This window comes from Apium graveolens, chromosome 10 (genome assembly GCF_009905375.1).
Source record: "Apium graveolens cultivar Ventura chromosome 10, ASM990537v1, whole genome shotgun sequence".
In the NCBI taxonomy this organism is placed as follows: Eukaryota; Viridiplantae; Streptophyta; class Magnoliopsida; order Apiales; family Apiaceae; genus Apium; species Apium graveolens.
The window spans coordinates 82,617,352-82,644,174 of record NC_133656.1 but is presented as its reverse complement, the minus strand read 5'-3'; the positions used below and the strand labels follow the sequence as shown (position 1 = coordinate 82,644,174).

The following is a 26,823-nucleotide window of genomic DNA, read 5'->3' as shown; positions in this document are numbered from 1 at the left end:
CAAAATTGGTGTTATTGGTGGAGTGAGTTGAGTTGGTGGAGCTTCCAAGTATAGAACCTCAGGCACAACCAAGTTATGTATTTCTATTTCAGCACTTGTACCTGGGTCTTCAACATGTACTGGATTAATGATAGGAGACACAGGAGGTGTACACACTTGCTCTGGAATATCCTCTTGCTCTTAAATAGGAGACTTTGGAGCTTGAGTAAAGTTTGATTCAGCTGTGGGAAGTAATTCAATGACTATAGGTTCTGTTGGGATCAGAGATTCCTGACCCCCTTCCTTAGCTGCTGCTTCCAAAATTTCTTCAGAGTGTGATGATACACTTACAGCCCTCCTGGCTCTTTTTGTATTTTAAGTCTCTTTGCAGAATTAGAGACTTTGGGAGCTTCATCATCATAATTTAGCTTTCTAAGCCTTTTGAGGGGCCTAGAACTCCCAGTTTCAGTATCTTTCTGAGAAGAGATCTTCTTAGTTTCTACAACAACAGGTTCTGATAGTGGAACCTGTTCCTCAGCATCTGACTCATCTCTTAGAACTATCCTCCTTCTTTTCTGTTGAGACTGAGGTACTATCTTAGTCCTCTTGGGTTTTGAAGATGAAGGCTTCACCGGATGTGCTGAAGATTGAGGTTGAGAAGTTTGAGGTTGGTGAGAGATGGTATGTTCTAATGGCTGTTGTGTTGGCTGTGATGTGTTGATGGGTTGAACATCAGGGTAAACAGATGTGTATGTTTGTGGATCAGCATTTACCAAGATCTTTTTTACTGACTGAGGAATCTGTAAGGGTCTCAGCACTTGTTTCTTATTGTCAGCATTTAACAAATCATTAAAAGCCCTTTTTGCAAGCTTAAAGGGTGGAATTAAATTACTGTCTAGTTGGGGTTCATCAGCACAACAAAAAGTATATATAAGCTAACAGAATCTAGCAAAGTATACTACATTCCTATCCTCTGTCATCCTATCCCCTATAAAACCTAGTACAACACTTGTAAAATCAAAATGAGTTTGATGAATAAGGGCATACCCGATTTGCCGACTCATGATGGGAATAACATCAAAGTTGGAGCATTTATTGGCGAATGCCTTAGTGATACAATCAAAGAAAAAGCTCTATTCCTTTATGATATTTGATCTTTTCAGTTGAACCAGCTTTCCCAAACCTTTCTCATAGCCCAGTCTGGCCATAAGTTGCTGTAAGACAGGATCCTCCACTGTTGAGAATGTGCAACCTTCAGGTAAGTGGAGAGCTTTACAAACTGCTCCAGGAGTAACCACATGCTCGACATCTCCTGATGTGAAAATAATGCTTGGAGTACCAGTAGCACCACCATCATCAAAAAGCCCAGTTCTCCAAAATATCAGCACTTGTTTGCTTGAAATAGTTTGAGGTTGGGTCAAAGCATACCCAATCTCATTATTGGCTAAAAAATCTTGCACAAAGTACAAATCTGATGGAGCTTCAGCCTTATTCAAGATTGCAGCATAGTTATTTGATACAAACTTGGCTCCATCAACAATTAAATCCTTGGGCGCCATCAGAAATAAGTGAGAAATTAGTTTTCCTGAAAGATGTTTGATGAAATGTCTGTATAGAAAACCGTCAGAAAATATGAGAGAGAACAAGAAAAGAGAGAGAATAAGTAGAATAAAAATGAAAATAAAAGATTTGAAAATCTTTTATCTCTTTTACTTAGACACCCCACGTGACAGCAGTTAATAAGAAGTGGAACGGACCTTTACACCTGTCAGCCATGCAGCAGTTAAGGCAAAAGTTAATGGGCACGGTAAATAAGTAATGATTACATTGCACGTTCAGTTTTAAAAAAAACTGTTCCCACTAAACAAATGATTATTACTGCTTTATCTCACATAAATCAATATTCTGAGAAAATATAATCGTTCAAGTAATGACCAAAAATAAACCAAGTAAATAAATACTGTCACGTCAGCATCAGAATTTGACTATTATCAGAATTTAAAAGTCATCAGAATATGGCTCCTTAACTCAAAAAGTGAATGTTTATTCCTGTAATTCTTCACACAAATACTGATATGGTTTCATCAGAACTTAATCATCAGAACTTGTCCTCAAAATTTATGCAACTGACACTTAAACTGTTCATCTAAAACAACATTGATCACCACAGTAATTTTCATCATTCATAAGGAGTGTAAGTGTGTGCATTTAGCTAAATATCAGACAAAGAGTAAAGTCTGATTCACTTCAGTACATCTTAGAAATAAGGCATAACTAAGAACTTTGCTAAAAAACTGTCATTATTCTGAAGTCTACTATTGAATGAGTTCATGCATGAGTCCACCTCAACTGTTTTGTGCTCATTTTATGCATCTTTTGAAATTCCTTTTTTACAGTGGCTTCTCAGTGTAAGTGAGGCACAACTGCTTATCAGAATTTATGTTGTTATCAGAGTATTTTTCCAGTAATCAGAGAATGTGAAAAGTCACCAAGAAAATTTATTTTGCTTTTCTAATGCATATTACTTAATACCAGCAATGCACTTGGGTCTTCCCTTCCACATGTATTTTTCTCTAGATCTCAAAGGAGTACCTGGTTTCTATTTCTTTTCTTTTTCTTTTTCTTTTGATAAGTGAGGTTTATCTGCACTTAGTACATCCATAAGATTTACCAACATCAGAACTTAACAGATAAGAAGCACTATTCTAGTTTTTGACTTAGTAATAAGATACATAAAGTAAACATAACTAAGCTCAATATCAGAATTTGCTAGTGTTAAAAGATTTCCACATAAATAATTACTTCATACATGGGATCATCAGTATGTTCAAGACTACTAGGTCAGTATCTAGCATAGTTATCCTCATTGGATTGAATAGTCACAGAAACATTCATATCACTATCAGAGTTTAGAAATTCACATCACACAACAATCAGTACTTAGAAAATTTCAATTTAAGCACATAATACACAAAGATAGTAATATCTGTAAATACTGATCATAAAGTCTGATGTATTAGAACATAAAGTAAGCAGATTTAGAGAAAGAACCTGAAACCATTCCAAGTTCATTTACCAATCTTGTAAAAGTAGCTTCACATAGTGGTTTTGTAAAGATATCTGCTACTTGTTGATCTGTTGGAACAAAATGCAATTCCACTGTACCTTCCATCACATGCTCCCTTATGAATTGGTACCTAATGCTGATGTGCTTTGTCATTGAGTGTTGAACTGGATTACCTGTCATAGCAATAGCACTATGATTATCACAGTAAATAGGGATTTTAGAATATGTTAACCCATAATCCAGTAACTGATTCTTCATCCAAAGAAACTGTGCACAACAGCTTCCTGCAGCAATGTATTCTGCTTCTGCAGTTGATATGGAAATTGACTTTTTCTTGCTAAACCAAGAAACCAATCTGCCTCCAAGAAATTGGCAGCTTCCACTTGTGCTTTTCCTGTCAATTTTGCATCATGCAAAATCTGCATCTGAGTAACCTATTAGCTTAAAGTCTGATTCTCTAGGATACCACAATCCCAGATCAGCTGTACCCTTAAGATACTTGAAAATTCTTTTCACAGCTGTTAAGTGAGGTTCTCTTGGATCTGCTTGAAATCTTTCACAAAGACAGGTAGCATACATGATATCAGGTCTACTTGTAGTTAGATAGAGTTGTGAGCGAATCATACCTCTGTAATCAGTAATATCTACTGATGTACCAGTATCCTTATCCAATTTTTTTGCAGTGGCCATAGGAGTGGATGCACGTGAGCAATCTTGCATTCCAAACTTCTTCAACAAATTTCTGGTGTACTTAGATTGATAAATAAAAGTTCCTTCTTTATTCAGCTTGACTTGAAGGCCCAGAAAATAGCTAAGTTCTCCCATCATACTCATTTGATATCTTGACTGCATTAACTTGGAAAACTTCTTACAAAGTCTGACATTTGTAGAACCAAAAATGATATCATCAACATATATCTGCACCAAAAGTAAGTCCTTTCCATGGTTGAGATAAAATAATGTTTTGTCAATAGTCCCTCTGTTAAATCCACTTTTCAGAAGAAACTGAGCTAAGGTCTCATACCATGCTCTTGGAGCTTGCTTAAGGCCATAAAGTGCTTTATCAAGTCTGTAAACATGATTAGGAAATTTTGAATCTACAAAACCTGGAGGTTGTTCAACATATACTTCTTCTTCCAATTCTCCATTAAGAAAATCACTTTTTACATCCATTTGAAATACTGTAAACTTTTTGTGAGCAGCATAAGCCAAAAATATCCTTATGGCTTCCAATCTAGCAACTGGTGCAAGTGTTTCATCATAATCAATTCCCTCATGTTGAGAGTATCATTTTTGTTTCTGAACACCCATTTTGTACCAACAACAGATCTGTTCTTTGGTCTTGGCACTAGGGTCCAGACTTTATTTCTTTCAAATTCATTTAACTCTTCCTGCATTGCTTGCACCCAATCAGCATCTTGAAGAGCTTCTTCCACTTTCTTTGGTTCAGTCTGAGAAAGAAAGGAGTGATAGAGACATTCATTTGATGTTGTTGTTCTAGTTCTAATACCTGCTTCAGGATCTCCAATAATCAAGTCAGGTGTATATGCTTTAGTCCACTTCCTTGCAGATGGAAGGTTTTTTCTAGAACTGGATGCTCCCCCATCATCCATGTTGTCTTCATCAACATTATCTGATGCTCCCCCTGAAATTATGCTCTCTGAGTTGGATCCTTCAGAATTTGAGTTTCCAGAAATATCAGAACTTGAGTTTCCAGAATTATCAGAACTTGGCCCATCAGAACTTGATGAATCAGAACTTGAAGAGCCTATTTTTGGTTCTGATGCTTCTTGAGATGTGGTTGTATCTTCAATATGCTCCCCCAGCAAAGGTGCATTTTCCTTTGGCGTAGTTACCACAGTTTCAATAACATCAGAGTTTAACCCATCAGAGTTTGTAGTATCAGGATTTAGATTGTCAGGATTTACAGAATCAGAATTTAAAACTTCATTCTCAAATCTCAGCTGATCATGATCATTAAAATCTTCAAGTCCTGTAATCTTCTTATCATCAAAAGAGATATTGATAGATTCCATGACAACCCTTGTTCTTAAATTGTAGACTCTGAAGGCTTTTGTGGAAAGTGGATATCCAACAAAAATTCCTTCATCAGCTTTTAGATCAAATTTGGATAGCTATTCAGGATGAGTCTTAAGAACAAAACACTTCCATCCAAATACATAAAAATACTTCAGATTTGGCTTCTTTTTCTTCACCATCTCATATGGCGTCTTTCCATGCTTGTTGATAAGTGTTGCATTCTGAGTAAAACAAGCAGTCTGCACAGCTTCAGCCCAAAAATAGGTTGGTAACTTTGCTTCATCAAGCATAGTTTGTGCAACTTCAATAAGAGTTCTATTATTTCTTTCAACAACTCCATTTTGTTGTGGAGTTCCAGGAGCAGAGAATTTCTGCTTAATTCCTTGGTCTTTGCAGAACTCTTCTATGATCAAATTCTTAAACTTAGTGCCATTATCACTTTTTATGATCTTCACAGAGTCTTTGACCAATTTATTCAGTTGTTTGAGATGATCAATCAAGATAGATGCGGTTTCACTTTTTGTGTGCAAGTAATACACCCATATGTATCTAGTGAACTCATCCACTATGACCATAACATATTTCTTCTTTGCAATAGACATGACATTCACTGGACCAAATAGATCAACATGTAGTAGGTGATAAGGCTCAAGAATTGAAGATTCAGTCTTGCTCTTGAATGAAGATTTTCTTTGTTTTGCCTTTTGACAGGAATCACAAAGGCCATCAGGAGCAAATACTGATTTTGGCAGTCCTCTCACAAGATCTTTCTTGACAAATTCATTTAAATTGTTAAAATTTAAATGAGAGAGTTTCTTGTGCCAATCCCAGTTTTCTTCAATTGATGCTCTGCTTAACAGACAGATTGCAGAACCATCAGAACTTGTTGAAAGCTTGGATTCATAAATGTTACCATGCCTGTATCCTTTCAGAACAACTTTGCATGTAGAATTGCTTACAACTTCACAGTGTTCTTCAAAGAAATCCACATGATAATCTCTGTCACAGATTTGACTAACACTCAGCAGATTGTGTTTAAGTCCTGAGACTAGAGCTACTTTTTCAATGATGACATTCTCAAGATTGATATTGCCATATCCCAGAGTTTTTCCCATGTTGCCATCTCCATGAGAAACACCCGGGCCAGCCTTCTCCACAAAGTCTGATAGCTGGGCTTTATTTCCAGTCATATGTCTTAAACATCCACTGTCCAGAACTAGGATATTTTTCCTGTTGCCCTGCAATCACAAAGACCACTAATGATTAGTTTTAAGGACCCATACTTGCTTGGATCCTTTGGCCTTATTAAGTTTGTTAACATTTGCAGTGGATTTAACATCAGAGTTTATGTTAACAATTTTTTTATCAGAATTTACAGTATCAGACTTTGCATCAGAACTTACACTAGAAGGAACAATGCTAACTTTCTTTAAAGAAGGTTTTATTTGATAATAATCATAGTGCAAACTATGATATTCCTTACAAGTATAAATGGAATGCCATAAACTACCACAATGAAAACAAGGATTTTGTGGCCTATATCTAACAGACTGACTCTTAACTCCTGATTTTGAAGGTAAGGAGTTTATGTTCTTATTCTTCCTGCAAAAAGAAGCCGGATGGTTAGAATTTCCCCAGTTATAACATTTCTTTCTAGGAGCATTAGGAACAGGCTTATAATCATTACTTTTATTCACTCCTTCCTTTCCATTCCTATTTTTCCTAGGTGGCTTTACCTTGTTTACATTCTTAACATCTTTCAGCTTATGCTTAAGCTGCTTCTTTGTCATCAAGCCTATGTTAACTTCAGTTGGCTTATCCTGTTTTAGTTTGTCAGAAGTTAATTTCTCTTTAACTTCAGATTTATCAGTATCAAACTTTACAACTACAAACTTAAAAAGATTTACCTTTGGCTTTTGTTTAACAACTATAGGCTCAATCTCTACAGTTCCTTTATTATTCTTATCATCTCCATAACCTAAGCCCTCTTTCCAATTTCCACTACTTAACAAATTCTAAGTTGTTCTGCCAGAGTTAGTCCAAGTCCTGATAATCTCTCTTTCCTTTTTTAACTCAGTTTTTAGAGATTCATTCATTTTAAGCACTTCATCTCTAACATAGAAAGCATCATCTCTATCTTTCGGAGTTTGATGGAACATAACTAACTCTTTTTCACTTTTTCCTTTCTTGCAATCAGGAGATATGTGGCCTTTCTCACCAAAGTTGTGGCATTTGACATTTGAGTAATCTCCTCTGTCAGACTTTCCTCCTTTGCCTTCAGATTTTCTGAATCCCTTCTTATCAGAACTTCCACTTTTCCTGGAAAACTTCTTTCCTATCCTGAATTTCCTGTATGTAATCTTTGTGATTCCTTTCACCATAAGAGCACACAGCTTCATCATCTCTTCATCAGCATCCATCTCAGATAGACTTTCAGTTTCTGAATCCTCATCACTATCAGAACTTGATGACTCAGTATCAGACTTTGTGATGAGAGCCTTTCCTTTGCCTTTCTTTGAGATAACCACTTTAGGGGATTCCTCCTCAGCCTTAAGAGCAACTGTCCTTGACTTTCTCCCATTCCTCTTGCTTTTTTGTTCCATCTCAAGTTCACGAGTCTTGAGCATACCATAAATTTCATCAAGAGTAGTTTCATCAAGAACATAGTTGTCTCTTATAGTGGTTGTCTTCAAGTCCCAACTTTTAGGAAGAGCTAAAAGGAATTTAAGATTAGTATCTTTAAGATCATATTCCATATCCACCAGTGACAGATCATTCAAGAGTTTGACAAATCTGTCATATAAACCAGTTAATGACTCATCATGTTTTGAGTCAAAGTGCTCATACTCTTGAGTGAGTATAGTCTTCCTGTTCTTCTTAATTGAATCATTTCCCTAGCATCTTGTCTCCAAGGCATCCCATATCTCCTTTGCAGTCTTGCAGTTGATTACCCTGTTTGATATGACATTATCAATGGCACTATGCAGCAAATGTCTTACCTTTGCATCATTTGCAATAGATGAGATATCTTCAACTGTATATTCACTTTTCTCCTTTGGTACAAACTGTGCTGGCTGATCTGCAACTACAACAGAGAGCTTGGTTGGCTTATGTGGTCCTTCATTAATTCTGTCAACATATTCTGGATCTGTAGCTTCCAGAAATATAGACATCCTCACCCTCCATATGGGATACTCAGAAGGTTTCAGTATGGGAACCCTAATAGTCTCATATCGATTATGGATTTGAGTCTTTGGAGTTTCTTCAGTTTTGGTGGGCTTAGTTGGAGTTTGTGTTAGTTCAGACATGATTGTTTTTGGATCTTAAACTGTATGTATGTTAACATATTGCCCTGATACCACTTGTTAGGTCACACACACTATAGAAGGGGGTTGAATACAGTGTTTACTACAATCAAATTGAATATAAGAACTCAAGTAACAGAACATAGATTTTATTCAACACAATAAACTCTGTTACAAAGAACTGTTCTCTCTCAGTGATGAACAAATTATCACGAGAACTGCTAGGGTTACAAAGAATAATATCCTCGAATAAGATAACTCATAAAGTGTAAACCCTATGTCTGTATTTATATACTACATAGTTACAAGATAATCTTCTAATTGATATCGAATATAATTCTGCTTCCTAATATATATCAATCAGTTATCTTTTCTTCCAAATATTTTATTCTTCATAGAATTCTTCTCCATGCATATCTCTTTCTTATTTTAGCTCGATCTTCTTTCCTTTCAATCAGCCGCCTTCCTTATCTGAAAGTCACTTTAAGTCCTGATATTATCTCCTGATAAATATCTCCTGATAACTTAAGTTCTGACAACTTAAGTTCTGATATCTTAAGTCCTGACTTCAGTATAAGTACTGATTTCCAGTTAAGTACTGATTTGTCCTGTTAAGTAAGATCTGAAAACTAAACACAAATTATATTAGTCATGACATCACAAATATATCTAACATAATCTCTGTCACAGATTTGACTCACACTTAGCAGATTGTGTTTAAGTCCTGAGACAAGAGCTACTGATTCAATGATGACATTCCCAAGATTAATATTGTCATATCCCATAGTTTTTCCCATGTTGCTATCTCCATAAGAAACTCCTGGGCCAGCTTTCTCCACAAAGTCTGAGAGCAGGGCTTTATTTCCAGTCATATGTCCTGAACATCCACTATCCGGTACTAGGATGTTTCTCCTATTGCCCTGCAATCACAAAGACCACTAATGGTTAGTTTTAAGGACCCAGACTTGCTTGGATCCTTTGGCCTTTTTAAGTTTGTTAGCATTTGCAGTGGATTTAATATCAGATTTTATGCTAACATGCTATTTATCAGAACTTATATCAGACTTTGCATCAGACTTTACACTAGAAGGAATTAAAGCAACTTTCTTCAAAGAAGGTTTTATTTGATAATAATCATAGTATAAACTATGATATTCCTTGCAAGTATAAATGAAATGCCATAAACTACCACAATGAAAACAAGGATTTTGTGGCTTAAACCTAACAGACTGACTCTTAACTCCTGACTTAGGAGGTAAAGAGTTTATATTCTTATTCTTCTTGCAAAAGAAGCAAGATGGTTAGAGTTTCCACAATTATAACATTTCTTTCTAGGAGCATTAGGAACAGGCATATAATTATTTCTTTTATTCACACCTTTCTTTCCATTCCTATTTTTCCTAGCTGCCTTAACCTTGTTGACATTCCTTATTTCTTTCAGCTTATGCTTAAGCTGCTTCTTTGTCATTAAGTCTATGTTGACTTCAGCTGGTTTACCCTATTCTAATTTGTCAGAAGTTGACTTCTCCTTAACTTTTGTCACAAACTCTTTCATCTTTCCAGAATCAGACTCTACAGTTTTGGCTACAAACTTAACAGGATTTACCTTTGGCTTAACAGTTTGTTTAACAACAATTGGCTCAATTTGTTCAGTTCCTTTTTCACTTTTATCATCTCCATAACCTAAGCTCTCTTTCCAGTTTCCACTACTTAATAAATTCTGAGTTGTCCTGCCAGAGTTAGTCTAAGTCTTGATAATCTCTTTTTCTAACTCAGTTTTGAGAGATTTATTCAATTTTAGCCATTCATCTCTAACATAAAAAGCATCATCTCTCTCTTTCTGAGTTTGATGGAACATAACTAACTCTTTTTCTAAATAATCATTCCTCTTTTTAAAAGCAAGATTTTCAGAAGTTAATCTTTCACATGTTAAAGTTTGATCTCTATAGCTAATAAACATGGTTTTAAGATATAATCTCAACTCAGCAATATCATCAGTATGAAAAGCATAAGTTGTTTGAGGTACCTTTAACTCAGCAGCATCAGAACTGCTACAGCATTTGCCATCAAGGCATAGTTCTCCTCATCTTCAGAATTCAAAGTGTCTGTCCAACTTTTCTTCTTTGTGACAAGTGCCTTGCCTTTGTCACTTTTTCCTTTCTTTCAATTAGGAGATATGTGGCCTTTCTCACCACAATTATAGCATTTGACATTTGAGTAATCTCCTCTGTCAGGCTTTCCTCCTTTGCCTTCAGATTTTCTAAAACCCTTTTTATCAGAACTTACACCTTTCCTGGAAAATTTCTTTCCCCTTCTGAATTTTCTATAGGTAATCTTTGTGATACCCTTCACCATAAGAGCACACAATTTCATCATCTCTTCATCAACATCTACTTCAAGTAAACTTTCAGTTTTTAAATCATCATCATCAGAACTTGATGATTCTAAATCAGACTTTGTGATGAGAGCCTTTCCTTTTCCTTTCTTTGAGACAACCACTTTGGGGGATTGCTCTTCAGCCTTAAGAGCAATTGTCCTCGACTTTCTCCCATCTGTCTTGCTCCTTTGATCCATATCAAGTTCATGAGTCTTGAGCATACCATAGATTTCATCAAGAATAGTTTCTTCAAGAGCATAGTCGTCTCTTATCGTAATAGACTTCAAATCCCAACTTTCAGGAAGAGCTAAAAGGAATTTCATATTTGAATCTTCAAGATCATATTCCTTGTCCACCAATGACAGATCATTCAAGAGTTTGACAAACCTGTCATATAAGTCAGTTAATGACTCATCACCTTTTGAATCAAAGTGCTCATACTTTTGAGTGAGTATAGTCCTCCCGTTCTTCTTGATTGCATCAGTTCCTTGGCATCTTGTCTCCAAAGCATCCCATATCTCCTTTGCAGTCTTGCAATGAATTACCCTGTTTGACATGACATTATCAATGGCACTATGCAGCAAATGCCTTACCTTTGCATCCTTGGCAATGGATGAGATATCTTCAGCTGTATACTCACTTTTTACCTTTGGTATGGTCTTTGCTGGCTGATCTGCAACTACAATAGAGAACTTGGTTGGCTTATGCGGTCCTTCATTAATTCTGTCAAGGTATTCTGGATCAGTAGCTTCCAGAAACATATCCATCTTCACTTTCTATATGGGATACTCAGAAGGTCTCGGTATGGGAATCCTAATAGTGTCGTATCGACTGTGGATTTGAGTATTTTTAGTTTCTTCAATTTTGGTGGGCTTGGTTGGATTTTCTGCTTCTTCAGACATGATTGCTTGGATCTTTACTGTATGTGTGTTAACATATAGGCTCTGATACCAATTGTTAGGTCACACAACACTGTAGAAGGGGGTTGAATACAGTGTAGAATATAATCAAATCGATTTCGAACACAAGTAACAGTAAATAGATATATTCGATATAATAAACTCTGTTACAATGGAACTGTTGTCTCTTAGTGATGAATAAAATATCATGAGAGCTGCTAGGTTACAATGTATGATCTTCTCGATGATGATAACACATATAGTGTAAACCTATGTATGTGTTTATATAGTACACGGTTACAAGATAAATTCTAATTGATATGGAATATAATTCTGTCTCCTAAAATATATCAATCAGATATCTTATACAATTCTTTCAGTCCTCTAACTCTTTCCATACATATCTTCTCTTTGTATTAGTCTCGATCTTCTTTCCTGTAAATCAGCTTCCTTCATTAACTGTTAGTCCTCCCACACTTAAGTTCTGATATCCATCTTCTGATATTTATCTTCTGATAATCTGAGTTCTGATATCCTTAAGTTCTGACTTCCAGTAATTAATGATTCCAGTAAGTACCGATATTTCTTGTTTGTTAAGATCTGAAAATTAAACATGAAACATATTAGACATGACATCTCAAATATATCTAGCACATTGTACATCATTCACGAAAGGTTTAATCGATCACCGTTTCAATTATTATTACTTGGGTAGCAATGATGTATTACTAGATGCCGCTCATTGTTTACGATTTTAAATTAGATTTAAAATTCGTTGCCAATGTAATAATAACCTATAGGGTCACACACAAAGAATGCTTGAAGGATTATTTAATTTAAATTGGATTTAAATTATATTAAAATAATTCGAATTATTTATAATATTAATTAATTATGACTTAATTAATTAGATAAATATTGATATTCGAATTTACTAATATTAATTTTGAAATTCATTTGTTAAATAATTAAGTGTGACTTAATTATCATACAAATAGGAATTTTGAATTAATAATAACTCCTAATTAGTTAAGAGTTATAATTCGTATTATACTCTCTATATAATATCTCTTGTGTGGCTGATTTTTTTTGTGCAAAAAAAGACTTTTACTAAAACCCTAGCCATCAAGGGAGAAGATGGAGAGAGCAAGAAGAAACTGGTTTGTGCTAGTACACATCCAATCCTTGAGTTCAAGCATTCGTGTGGATACCGATAGAGCGTAGATCGCGAGAGCGGGATGCGTGGTGATTGAACAAGCTTTGTATCTCCATTAGTCAACCAATTGGTAAAGTTTCTTAAGGTAAACAATCTAATCTACGAATTAAATATATGTTTTTCGCATGGATCCTATAGTGGGTTTCGAAAATTCTAATTTTTTACGTTTTAATTATTGTTTCCTTTGCGTTTATGTGCTCAAAACCCTTCAAATGGGGCCAGAGTAGGCCTATTGAGGTGGCGTAAGAGGCTAATTCGGTTGCGCACAATTCATAACCGACTAGTCTAGCAGGTCAGAGACCTAGCTAGTCTCTAAGTTCCGGAACTGGTATATGGGATGGCAGTTGGAGCCGTCTGGTGTTAATAGCCTGATCAACTGTCTTCACATATCCGTTACGTATCTGATTTAGCTTTGTGATTCCCGTAAGGGTATATGTAATTGATACAGTGGATTTATAAATGTGAATAACATGCTAAAATTGGACTCTGGTACTTACACAACACACTACTATGTTTGTTTTGTTAAAAACATGCTAGTTAGTGATATCCAGTTACCTAAACTTTTCTTTATATAATATTGTTCGAATGATTTACGGATTTCAGATTTCATATTGATTACAGTTCTGTTCCTATAACTGTTTACATTACTGTTTTTATCTTGATATTCATATGTGGGTACTGCTGAGCGATTATGCTCACCCTTGCAACCTGTTATATATATATATATATATATATATATATATATATATATATATATATATATATATATATATATATATATATATATCGCAGATGCCTAGAAGACCGATCGGACCTTGGATGAACCGTGTCTCAGCCCCTTCAGGACCCGGCTCCTCAGAGGTACTTAATATCAGACCATGTACGGTCTGATGAGTTGCTGAATAAGTTAATGTGTAGGACTTTTGAATAAATAGTTTGTAATAATGTGTAGCCTGGATCATACTTGAACCTGGATCGGATCTTCGTTTGGGGTCGTAGTAGTTTAATATTAATAATAATCTTGTTTTTTATATTTCTGGTAATTATATTTAGTGACGACAACTCCTGACCCCGGGGTTGAGGCCGTCACAATCGTCGATGTCTCATGTTGAGTTCTTTATGCGAAAAATATACTTCAGACTTTGGTGATCAATATAAATTTCACACTTTTCACTTTAAAGATAATTTCTCCAAAGTTTCAGCACAAACACGATTGCGGCTAGTTCTAGATCATGTGTCGGATAGTTCTGCTCATGAGGTTTTAATTATCTGGAAGAGTATGGAATTACGTTACCATGCTGCATCAATACACATCCAAGTTCCCCTTGATCATCTGGCAGCACTTATACAAGTGCGGTCACCATTCGGTTCTTCAATTCCTGAAAACTTTCCTCACATTTTTCATCCCATACAAATTTTTCATTCTTTCGAGTCAATTTGGTTTATGGCGTAGCTATCTTTGCAAAATCCTTAACGAATCTTCGATACTCCTAACCTCTGTCAGTGTCTTTGGTCTTTCCCAGTTCACAATAGCTTCAATCTTTGATGGATCCACTTAAATACCTTCAATACTGATTATATGGCCTATAAATTGCACTTCTCTTAACCAAAATTCATATTTTGAAAACTTCACGTAAAGCTGTTCTTTTATTAAGATTTCCAAAGCAATTCTTAAATGCTCGGTATGTTCTTCGTCGGTCCTTGAGTAAATCAAGATGTCATCAATAAATACAATCATGAATCGGTCTAAGTACTTCTTGAATACTTTTTTCATCAAATCCATGAATGCTGTTGGTGCATTAGTCAAGATGAATGTCATTACGATAAACTCATAGTGTCCATATCTGGTACGAAAAGCAGTCTTGGGAATATCTTCGGCCTTGATCTTCAATTAATGGTACCCTGATCTCAAATCAATCTTAGAAAACAATGCTGCTCCTTTCAGCTGATCAAACAAATCATCAATCCCTGGTACATGATACTTATTCTTGATAGTTAACTTATTCAGCTCACGATAATCGATACATAGTCGCATGCTACCGTCCATCTTCTTAACAAACATTACTGATGCACCCCATGTGGATACACTAGGTCTTATAATCCCTCTGTCCAGAAGATCTTGATATTGCGTCGCCAGCTCTTTCATTTCAAATAGTGTCATTCGATATGGAGCTTTCGAAACTGGTTTCGTGCCCGGCGCCAAATCAATAATAAACTCTATTTCTCGATCTGGCGGTAATCCTGGAAGTTCATCTGATAAGACATCAAAAAACTCACACACCACGGGGATGTATTCAATTATTGGATTTTCCTTTTTAGTATCCAATACATAGGTTAAATAAGCTTTTCATCCTTGACGTAGCAATCGTTTAGTCTACATCATCTTCAGGAATCTCTTCCTCTGTTTCTCACCTCTAAATATTATCATTGCATTATCCGTAGTTTGTAATTTCACTTTCTTATTCACACAGTCGATTTGAGCATTATGACCGACCAACAAATCCATTCCTTAAATAACATCAAATTCTCCTAACTTGAAAGGTATCATGTCAACGGAGAAGTGACGCCATGCTATTACGATATCGTACTCTGGACACACCCGATCTACCGGAACTTGGTCGTCATTCGCTAACTTTATAATTAACGTCTTGTCCAACTGTTGAATTTCACAATAAATCTCATCAATAAATTCTTCGGAAATAAAAGATCTTGTTGCTCCACAGTTAATCAATACTTTTGCATCTACAGAATTCACAGAAAGCATACCTGGGACCACACTTGGATTCTGCACAGCTTCCTTCATTGTAATATTAAAAGTCCTTGCCTTAGGTTGATTCTGCCGTGGTGGTGGAGGTAGTGCCAATACTCTCGGAACACTGGATGCCATTGCTGATCCCTTACAATCCCTGACAATATGCACTTTCTTCCCGCACTGAAAACATGTAACATCTATCTTCCCTGTTGGGCATTCATTGGAGCAGTTCCCTTTCTGTCTACACCCGAAGCATGTCACATTGGCTTTGTTGCAGATGCCCGTATACTTCTGACCACATGTCTTACAATATGACAATGGTGGTCTGATGATTTTCTGCTGGTTTGAGGCTTGGAAACGATTACCTGTCCTCTGATTTCCTTGTCCTGACCTTTTGAAATTAATGTTGGTCCAAGCTTGAAATCCCAGCTCTCTCTTGAAGTGGTTCTGAAAATTTCCTTGTCCCTTTTCTTTCTGGGGCATATCACTTTCTCCCTCAATAATCATGGCCTTTTGAACCACGGCCGTATATGCCGTCAGTTCAAATATTGCCACTCTGCTGCGAATCCATGGTTTCAACCCTTGCTGGAATCTCTTGGTTCGCATTTCCTCAGTGTCATCTTGTTCCGGAGCAAACCTAGCCAACTCTAGTAAACTTGGCTTCATACTCGGTTAGTGACATATTCCCCTATTTCAGTTCCAAGAACTTGATTTCCATTTGGTTCTTCATATATCGGGGAAAGTACTTTTCCAGATATAGCTCGATGAACCTATCTTAAGTTATGATACCTGCACCTTCCAAAGTCATCTTGGAATCCCACCAATAATTAGTTTCTCCCTTCAGAAAATAACTAGCGAAATCAGTCTTTTAGTCTTCTTCCACTTGCGCGAATGCTTTGTCTATCTCTTTCAACCACGCTCTAGCCTTACTAGGGTCCGCTGTGACCTCAAATTCGGGAGGCTTTACTGTTTGAAACTCTTTAAAACACTACGCCAAAGATGTCTTATTTGAACATTTCAGCATGGGTGTTGCTATAACTGATTTTATAATAAGTATGAAATTTTGGCCTTAACACAACATCACAATTATGGATGTTACTGTAGGGATAAAACCGTGTTGGTGTAGCTCAATAAGGTGTTACACACATCAACACAATAGATTGTGTTACTATAGAGTGTGAAAAAAGTAAATTTTATTTTTTAACTCATGATAAAATAAGTGGTTAAAAATAGTTGACGTTAAATTAGTAATTTATGAAATTTTCTTCCAAAAGTTTCGGTCCTCCAAATAAATAATTTATTTTTATATTATTTATATTTTAATATTTTAAATAAATTTAATATGAATATATATTTTGACTTAGTATTAAAAAAATACTTTATTAATTTTATTTAAATCACTAAATTGTTTATAATATAACATAACAACCTCTAATTACTATGAAGCTTTCACTAATTAATAAAACATTTGTTGTAATAATTTGTAATTTCTAGAATTAAAATAAGGCAATATTTTGAAAATTGAAATAGGAATTTAATTTAAAAAAAAAAGAAAAAAATGACTTGGGCTGTGGAACTTAATGGGCTGGGCGGCAAATGAAATTTCAATTAAGCGGTAAATAAAATTTTCAGATACAAAGAGAATGGGGAATCTGATTAGGGTCAAAAACACCCCACCCGACTATGCTCTAACTTATCTCATTCCCTCTTACTCTATTCTCTCGGTCAAAACCTCCTTCAAGATGTGCTAAATTGGGGTTGAAACAAATTTTAGCAACAAATTGTGGTTTGATTCTATTGTTTTTTTATTCAAAGTAGATATTTTTTTCTTTAATTAGAGCTCCAAAAGATTTAAGTTTCAGCACTCTTTGGATTTCAAGTTGTGATTGGATTAAATATCGAGGTATAACATGCTTGCTCCTGGAAGCTTGTCGGTAAGCATTCCCTCATCTCTCCCCCCCCCCCTCTCATTTCAGGACATATAAAGGTTCACCTGTCAATTATCGAGCCTCTGCTGGCTAACAAGTTTCGGCTGGGTCGCAAAATTGGAAGGGGCTTTTTTGGAGAATTTACCGGGTAAAAGATTCTGGCACCTTAACTTCATCATGTAATTTATAAGTCATGTTAGGTTCAACATCTACGCTGTAAATAATATAGTTACCAAAATTCAAAATCTTCAGGGGTTTTTTGTTGAACATAATCCTAATTGGTAGCTACTAGCTAGGTCATGGTTGTATGGTATTTTGGTTTATTTGGGTTGTAAATCTGCCAGCATTGGAAGCATAATTGCTGATTGCATGATATACTGTTGCCTGTTTCCACCCCAATATTATGTGCTCTCTGTGCTCGTGTATTTGATATGCAACTAAATTTTCAGTTTCTTATCGCTACCTGGAGCTGTTTATCATCTAGTAATGCATCGTAGCTTATTTTATTCCTAAACTTTAGTAATAAACAAAAAGAAATGCATAAAAAATCTTGTCTTCTGCCAACAAGTTTTGGCAAGGAAGCTGTTTGAACTTATTATGGTTATCAGAATGTTGATTTGTTACTTATTTTTGCAGAGGAAACTCACTGATGGAACTGTGTTCAATTCCAGCTTTGGAAGGGGCAACCCCATTGAATTTGAGCTTGGTACTGGTCAAGTGATTAAAGGCATGTGGTTTTCTATTTTTCGGATACTTTTTTCTATTGTTCTTCTTAGACACAAGTAAAAGGATGATTTATCTAGAAGTGCTGCTAAGATGCAGCTGACATTATTTTTTATATTTTGAAAAAAGTTTCGACTGACATCAGTTTTGCGTTCTCCTTCTTCATCATAAGTGTTATATGATTCAATGTGTCGTCCACACAATTGTTTGTTATTACTTTTATGTCGTAGACTCGTAGTTGAGCATTAGTTTCGTGATATCTTTAATTGTCAATGTGTAACATGCTCCTTGTTTTCAGGATGGGACCAGGGACTATTAGGTATGTGCGTGGGCGAAATGAGAAAGATGAAGATACCTGCTAAACTTGGTTATGGAGCATAAGGTTCCCCACCCACCATCCCAGGTGATGATTATTCTTATTATAACTACCTTTGACTATTGTTGTACATAGGATCACAAAAAAGAGGGGGGAAATATCAAAATGCTCGGTAAATTAACACTGCAATTTGAAGTGGTTAACTTTATTAGTAAAAATCTTTTTTATACACATAAAAATATTATTTTCTGGAATATCTGATTCAGCTGGCTACACATATGAATTGTTTTAGCTTGTGATGTGCGATCTTCTTATTTTTATTTGGTGGCTGTGTACATGGTCTAGGTTAATGTTTGTAATTTAGGAGATTGTAGAATTTGCAGAAGATAAGAGTCTTGTCAAAAGAAAAACCTATGCTAGCTAGAGTTCTGTTTTGGCACTTGAAAATGTACATGTTACTTGCAGGCAAGAACAATTTTATGTGGTTTTATGTTACTTGCAGGCAAGAAAAAGTGCTGACTATAATCTACAGGTTCAAGAAAGAAAAGCAAAATCCCATTGCAAGAATGTTTTCTATTGGCCTGGGAATCATTGAAGGAGACCGGTGGGCTCAGCACAAGAGGGAAATAGGGTATTTGAGATTCAATGCCAACAGATCCACCTTGTTATAAAGTCTATGCAAACAACATTCATTCCCTGGATGGCGATAATCTTTAATTTTGTTGCAATATAATAACTATACTCTTTCTCTTCCTTTCTTTTCTACATGTACATAATTATAATACATATATAGATGTCGGTCCAAGCCCATTGCTCTGCTCACCTATTTTATTTCATTACCCACTCCAAAATAGCTTCTGGTAATTAATTTATGAATTAGTTTATCGTGATTACCTCGGTCTTGCAACCAGATGAATGCAGGTGCAGTGGTTCTAACAGACTGTGTATTTTGGTTGATTTTTTTTTTGACAAATGCAGAAAGTTTTCATTAAATTGAATATAATACAGCCGGAACAAACCCCCAACTGTCGATACAACCAGGTGATAAAACAAATAACATACTAAAATCAATTAGATGATTTGTTTCCTGATCGTTTAACACATAGAATTTAAAAATTCTTGAAGCTAAAAACGAAATCAAAAACATCCCAAGCGATCCAAATTGCATCGGCATCTCTGAAAATAGCAACATCGCAATTAACCATATCACGTAAAAATTATGGTTAGCCCAATGTTCAGAAACAACAATCGCATAAAATGAGATTGGAGAAGCGGTACCCCAGTTATCTACATACCGGACACCAGCCATAGACATGTCGATAGCACCCCAGCTATCTACATGCCGGATACCAGCTATAGACATGCCGAAAGTGTAAAGTCATAAAAAATGAACAATTTTTGGTTGTGAAAGGTGAGCTCTTGTAATAATCACCATCATCCCAGATTCGATAGAGAGACAAACACACACTCCAAGAGGAGAGAAACACAAATACCCAAAAAAATTGGGTTTTATTGAAAATAAATCAACGAGAATAAAAGAAAATGAAAAGATTGGGCTTTCCACCAGAGAAAACCAGTGAAAACCCCTCGATTTACTTGAAAATGAACAAACCCTAGGAGAGGGGAGAAAGGAGGCGGCGCCTAAGTAAAAGCAGCCTACTTTTATTTAGTTGATAGAAAAAACATGTGTATTTTGGTTGATAATTGTACCATTTCTAGCCCGTAAAGATTACGATCTGAACTTTGTAAGTTTCCTTTCTTTATTTTAGCTTTTAAGAGCATCTCCAACCATGACCTCCTGTTAGCTAAAAATCTTATGTGGCACTGATATATAGATATTAGGTAAAAAAAATACCACTCCAACCACTTTAGCAAAAAAATTTAGATATCTTTCATCTTGTCTTCTATATTTGTTGAATCTGTAGGTGTTAGCTATATCTTCCACGTCAGATTTATTTTATGTTTAAACCTAAATCTACACATTACTACGTACACATACACATTAATACATGCATATATTTATATAATATTTGATACATAAATATTAAAATTATTATTTTATATATAATATTTTCAATTTATATAATATTAAGTGTGAAAATATTGTTCTCTTATTAACAAAATTTATTAATTATTTTTAACAAACAATATATATATATAATACAATATATATTAGTAATTTTTTATATAAAATATTTTTGTAATATTTATATGTTATTATATTTTCAGTTGTAATAATTATTAACTTACAATTATATATTTTATTCATGTATTGAATTAAGTATTAACTAAATTTATTTTATCATATAAAGTTTATATATATACATACAAATCTGAAAAATAGGAATAAAACAATATTTTTGAATATAGATAATGATTATAGCTACTACCACTGGAGTGCATGGTCTTATAGATTCAATAAAATTTTACATATTCCTGATTTGGCTAACCATTTTAACTATCATGGTTGGAGATGCTCTAATAATTCAATCTCTTCACATTAAGTTTAAAATTTTTAGAAATATAATTACACCATTGCAGTTGCTAATAAGTATGCACTCAATCAATGTCATTTTTCTGCTTGGTGAGGCCGCTTTTAACCGCCTGGTAAATTTCAATTCAACTCTGAGATTTAATAATCCGTTACTAATTACAGTTTGAAACTTGAATCATCGATGTTTCTTAGAGCATATGCACCCGTCGAGGGCGTCAATTCATCAATTAAATCAATGGAGTTGGTTACTATTCATGCTAAATTCACTTTTTTCCTTAGTTTTTATACACCCACATAACTCCATCAATTCATCAATTACTATTCATTAAATAAATAATTATACTATATATTATAAATTTAATTTCATATTATTTAATGGTCCCACAAATAATATCCAATAATATATTGTTGGATCATTTTAGATTTTTGATAAGATTGTGGATAAATTTAAATTTTTGATAAGATTTTCGTTGAATCACATTATGACACGTGTCTTGATCTAGATTTATAGGAGCAGTTTATTGAATATTGTTGGATCGTTTTATTTTATTGAATTCAAAAATAGCAAACAAAATTAAAATTAAAAAACATAGAACATAAATGAATTAAAAACATAATAGCAAAAATATAGGCATTGTACAAGAAAAGGAGTGCAAAATATGAGGGTCCCACGGATTAATGGCGGTTGGACACTCCAGCGAAAATCAACGGGATGTTTGCTGAATTAGTGGACCATTGATAATTGAAGGAGTAATTTTTAGTGCGCTGCATACTCACCTGGCAGCAAAACATTGAAAAAGGTCTTGAATCAATTTTTAAAATTGAGCGGTGCATATGCTCTTATATACGTTGTCTAAATTTGTTTCAGCGGTTTCCTTGGTTTAGAATTGCATATTTCTTCCTACGGACAACTGTTCACCTTATTTTTCAGTGGATTTTACACTCAGCTCTGTCAACTTGGTAATAAACTCCTATTTATAGCAAGCTTGTTATATCCATTTCTTGATCTATCAAGAAATGGACATTTAAATATGATTAATATGTTTTTGATAACCGATAGAGCCTTGAGGATACTTTGTTCTTTTCATTCTAATCATGCATTACTAAACGCTTTTTTGGCATCATGAAATAAATATCACTCTTTTTCTAGTTAAAAAAAGAATGTAAACGTGTGTACTTTTAGCATGTTGACAGTAAACTATAATAGAATATACATGGGAAGGAAGGAAGATTCTATTCTTTAATAACTGAATAGAGTTTTTATATCTGTGTCAGTCACCAGTTCTTAATTTGCTTATTTATTTGTAGAAGGGTGGATATACATGGATGCATGGGGAAATTCCAAGAGCAATACCACAAAGAATCTGAAGTTGGTTGCCCAAAAAAGTTGACAAATGGAAGAAGTTGCTCAGTTTCATAAGGCTGATAATAAAGAATATTACTTCCAGATGTATTACTTCCAGGATCCTGTTTGAATTTTTTTCTGACCTTTTCTTCACTGGTGTAGATTTCCAGTCAAATTAGAGATGGAAGCCGCTGAACGTGACTGTGATCTAAATCGTGCCGCCGAGCTAAAATATGCAACATTGATGTCTAATTAGAAATTTATTCATTTTTTTGTAATAACAATTCATGAGTTTATATATATTATTTAAATTGAGTTGTTATTCTAATTATTCTTGCAATATTTTTATTTATATTTTAGATTGAAATACTTGTCTATTTATTATTATATTTATGAAAATTAAAAAAAAAACAAGAAACAACAGAACTATAGAATATAAATTTAAAAAAATTATTATGTGGGCCCCATCACTATGAAAGAAATGCTTAGATCTTTTGCAACATAATAAGTATGTTCATATAGAGTCCAAAAATATTACTATTGACATCTATAGTAACAGAATATGGTATGTTGCAATAGAGTACTTTCTACGTTGCTATATATACCTATAGTAACTAGTTACGAGTCAACATAACTTTGATGTTGCCTTAGCTCTTTATGAGTGTAATAACCCCAATTTTTGGGAAATTTTTTTTGAAACCCTTATGAATAGTGTTTTTGCTGATTGAGAAAATTTTTTCATGCCACACTATGTAGGGGTTCTGATATGGATATTTTGAGGTTTTATTAGTACTCTATATGGTATATAAGTGTATGCAAAGATCGTCAGAATCCAATTCCGAACACTTTGATTTTTCCCGGAAATACACTAGATACGGAGAGAATTGAGTATAAGGTAACAGGATAAAAATGATTTAAATTAAAGAATTATAATAGAGGATCATAAAAAGGAATATAATGTATTGAGAAAGGTTAAGTGAACCTAAGTAATAAGATCCCGGGTATGATCCCTCAAACGATAAACGAAAACGAAAGTTAAGCGAACCGTATAACAGATCAGCGGTCATTAGGCAAACAATTAAAAGCTAATCAAAGAGATTAGAAGGGATGATGACATAGCAATGTGACATAAGCATGACATAAGGGGAAGGAGATGTGGTTGATTTAAAACCACACAAAGTCAAGGCTAGAAAAGTAATTAACCAAAAACAAGACAAAAAGCAACCAACCAAGCCAAAACATTTCATTTTCATCAAAAAACACAAAACCCCCATTTTCTTCTTCAAGCTCTCGGCCTCTTTTCTTAAAAAATGAAAGTCCAAGCTCCTCCACTTACTATTTAGCAAGGTAATTATCCTAGCTTCTCCTAGTTAAGTTACATACTTCCTATAAGTTTAAGCTTCTAATTCCAAGCCAATCTTTTTCTATAAATCAAGAAAGAAGATGGTGAATAGTACTTTCTTGAAATTAATTTTTGTGTTCTTGATTTCTTTGAAAGAACAAGCTTGTAGGAGGTTAGATTAAGGCTTCCATGGGCATTCCAAGGATCTTTCATGGATTAAAAGCTTCAAGGAAGGTATAACTCTTCATGATCTTAGCTTTAAGTTTTGTTGTTTAGATTTCCTAATGTTTAGATGAAGGGTTAGGGTAATGGGTGTGTAATCATGTTAAAGCTTGTTATGAGTATTTTAGTTGGTGAGAGGCATGATTATTGTGTGTTTAGAGATTGGTTGATTTTGTGATATTTTTGGAGTTGGAAATCTTGGTTAATTAGTCAATGAACTTAAGTAAAACTCTTAGTTCATAATTGAGAAATAAGTATGAATTGGTAACATTGATTTGATGGGGCTGTTGGAGTGTGTTTTGGATAGATGTTGGTGGTATGATTGATTTGGGGTTGAATTGTGGTTGGTTTTGAATGGTTTAAATTTGGGAAATCACGTAAACATAGCCGTCGTAACGTCCGATTTTCTTTAGACTGTTTTTGTGCATAACATTAGGACCCGAGAACCCCCTGCTAGATTATGACCATTGCCATGTCTAGATAGCTCGTGTTACGAGCTTCGTTTTGATATGTGGTTCGTTCGATTCCGATGCACGGTTTAGGAGAAACGACCGTTTTAAGTAACGGCGTTTCGTGAACGAAACTTTTCCCCTCGCCTTACTTTGAAACATAGGTTAAAGACCAAAAAGGGTTAATTAATGTATGAAACAATTATGGTAAGAGTGTTAGGCAGTTGGTAAGACACTCGCGAAGGAATCGCCTTAAAACTCGTAAAGGTTAAATTATTAAAAATGGTGGAGCCGAGGGTACCCGAGTGACTTAAGAGAATCAATAAGCGCAAAACAAGCGTTAGAGTCTAAGTTAGTTAAAGTATAGATTTACAAGTGACTTTGGTTTAATTCCAACTTACTTGTTGTTTATAGGTTACCAGACTCGTCCCGAGCCATTCGTAACCCCCAGTCGCTCAGGCAAGTTTTCTACCCGTTATACTGTTGTGGTGATGTATATGTGTATATGCATTATCTTGTGATAGTGCATGATTGTTATTAGCAAATTTTGCGATATATTGGAGCATGCTGATATGGTATATATGAATGTCTGTTTCGTAATCTGGTTATCTATCTGTTGATTTCAATGCTTATAGTTGCATAATACCTATGCTAGAAATAAGCAAGTAGTTGCGTATACCCTTAGTATAGGGGATAAAAGGTGAACATATTTCTAAACCGGGAGTCGATGTTCCCGAGTATATTATATATATATATATACATATATTTATATATATATATGGTTATAGTTTTTAAAACTATTGATCGAATAAGGTTTATTCGATACCTTTATTTTACTTAATTGAATATTAATTCGAGTATTCATTCGAGGGCTTATGACTCAGTTCATTTTATTATTTGAATATTATTTGAGTATTCATTCGAGGGCTGATGACTCAGTTCATTTTATTATTTGAATATTATTTGAATATTCATTCGAGGGCTTATGACTCAGTTTATATTATTATTGAATATTACTTGGATATTCATTTGAGGATGTATGACTCCTTTATTTTATGAATATTATTTATAGTATTCATTCGAGGTATTATGACTCCGCTTATTACTTAATAATATTCTTTATTGTATTAAAGAATAAGGTGTCGATAATCAAACTTATTTTTGATTATTCAAATAAAGATATTACTTTCGTATAAGTATATCTTTGATTATTTGCTATTCATTCGAGTATAAGTTTTCCAACTTCTACCTCCATTATTCTTTATGGGAATATTATTTAAATAATAATATTCAGATATTTCTTTCATATTGGGACTGATTTATTTCATAAATCAGCATTACTCCAAATATTCTTAAAAATGTTTTCGAGTCTTCAAAATGAATTTAAAAAGGGTAGAGCGGATCCCAAAACTTGTTTTCAAATTCAAGATCTTCCATTTTAAGGGGACTTGAATACTCGCTCAAAAATCTAAGGGATCCGGCTCTATGGTGTATTTTATATTCGCAACAAGGTTGCAGTTTTGGTTAATGAATTGATTACTTACCCAAGGTTCGGAAAGTAAGTCCATCTATTGAGTCAGCATAAGCAACATGGGCTCAGTGGGCGTCCATGATAGTGTAAGTGGCTCAGTGGGAGTCCATCAAATGCATAAATGGCTGAGTGGCAGTCCAGCATAAGGTCCTATTGCGACCAAGGTGATGACCAGTGGGGAATTCGTCCATCTACTAGTAGAAAAGATTACTTATTGGTATCTTTGCCTGATCAGCAAGATATCAGGTTTATGCCAAAATTCTTTCCTTTCCAAATTTATTGGATATTGCAATTCTGTTCATACTTCACATGACAGAGGTTTTCAGGAAATGTATAAAGGAAGATGTATATGTGGATATATATATATAGATATATATATCAGAACTTAATGAAGTATGTCATAACTTTATTTCCTTTAATAATATTTTAAAGATTTAATCTATTCAAATCTTGTCTTGTAGTCTCATCTATGTGATGAACTGTTGAAAGCTCATTATACTTTGAACAATGGTAGTTCAAGTAGCTTTATAAATGATATAAGTGTAGTGAAGTATTTGGTAACTTCATCTTTTAAACTTATATCTAGTTAATAATTGTCTTATGAATGACAAAGATTTTCAGAAAAACGTTGAGACAAGGTTAGATATATGAGATCACCTTGCAACGATATTTTTTATACAGTTATACACTGGAACTCTGTGTGTATTATGCATGGAAGAGGACTTCCAAGATTTTGAAAAGTATATATGTATATATACTAAATATTTTGCGACTTCATCGCATTAAGATATCAACTTGGTTCATTTCTTTTGACCAAGACTTTCATGAGTACTATGAG

At 34.4% G+C, this 26,823-nt stretch overlaps 1 long non-coding RNA gene across 2 annotated transcripts; it reads left to right on the top strand.

Annotated features, from left to right (window-relative positions):
• The first annotated feature begins 17,287 nt into the window (after positions 1-17,287).
• Positions 17,288-19,438, top strand: LOC141693677 (uncharacterized). Of its 2 annotated transcripts, XR_012563180.1 has the most exons (4): positions 17,288-17,538; positions 17,612-17,711; positions 18,200-18,290; positions 18,585-19,438. It is a non-coding gene; the product is annotated as an uncharacterized LOC141693677 (long non-coding RNA). The 2 variants fall into 2 exon arrangements; XR_012563179.1 differs by having other exon boundaries at positions 17,289-17,711.
• Positions 19,439-26,823: the final 7,385 nt, after the last annotated feature.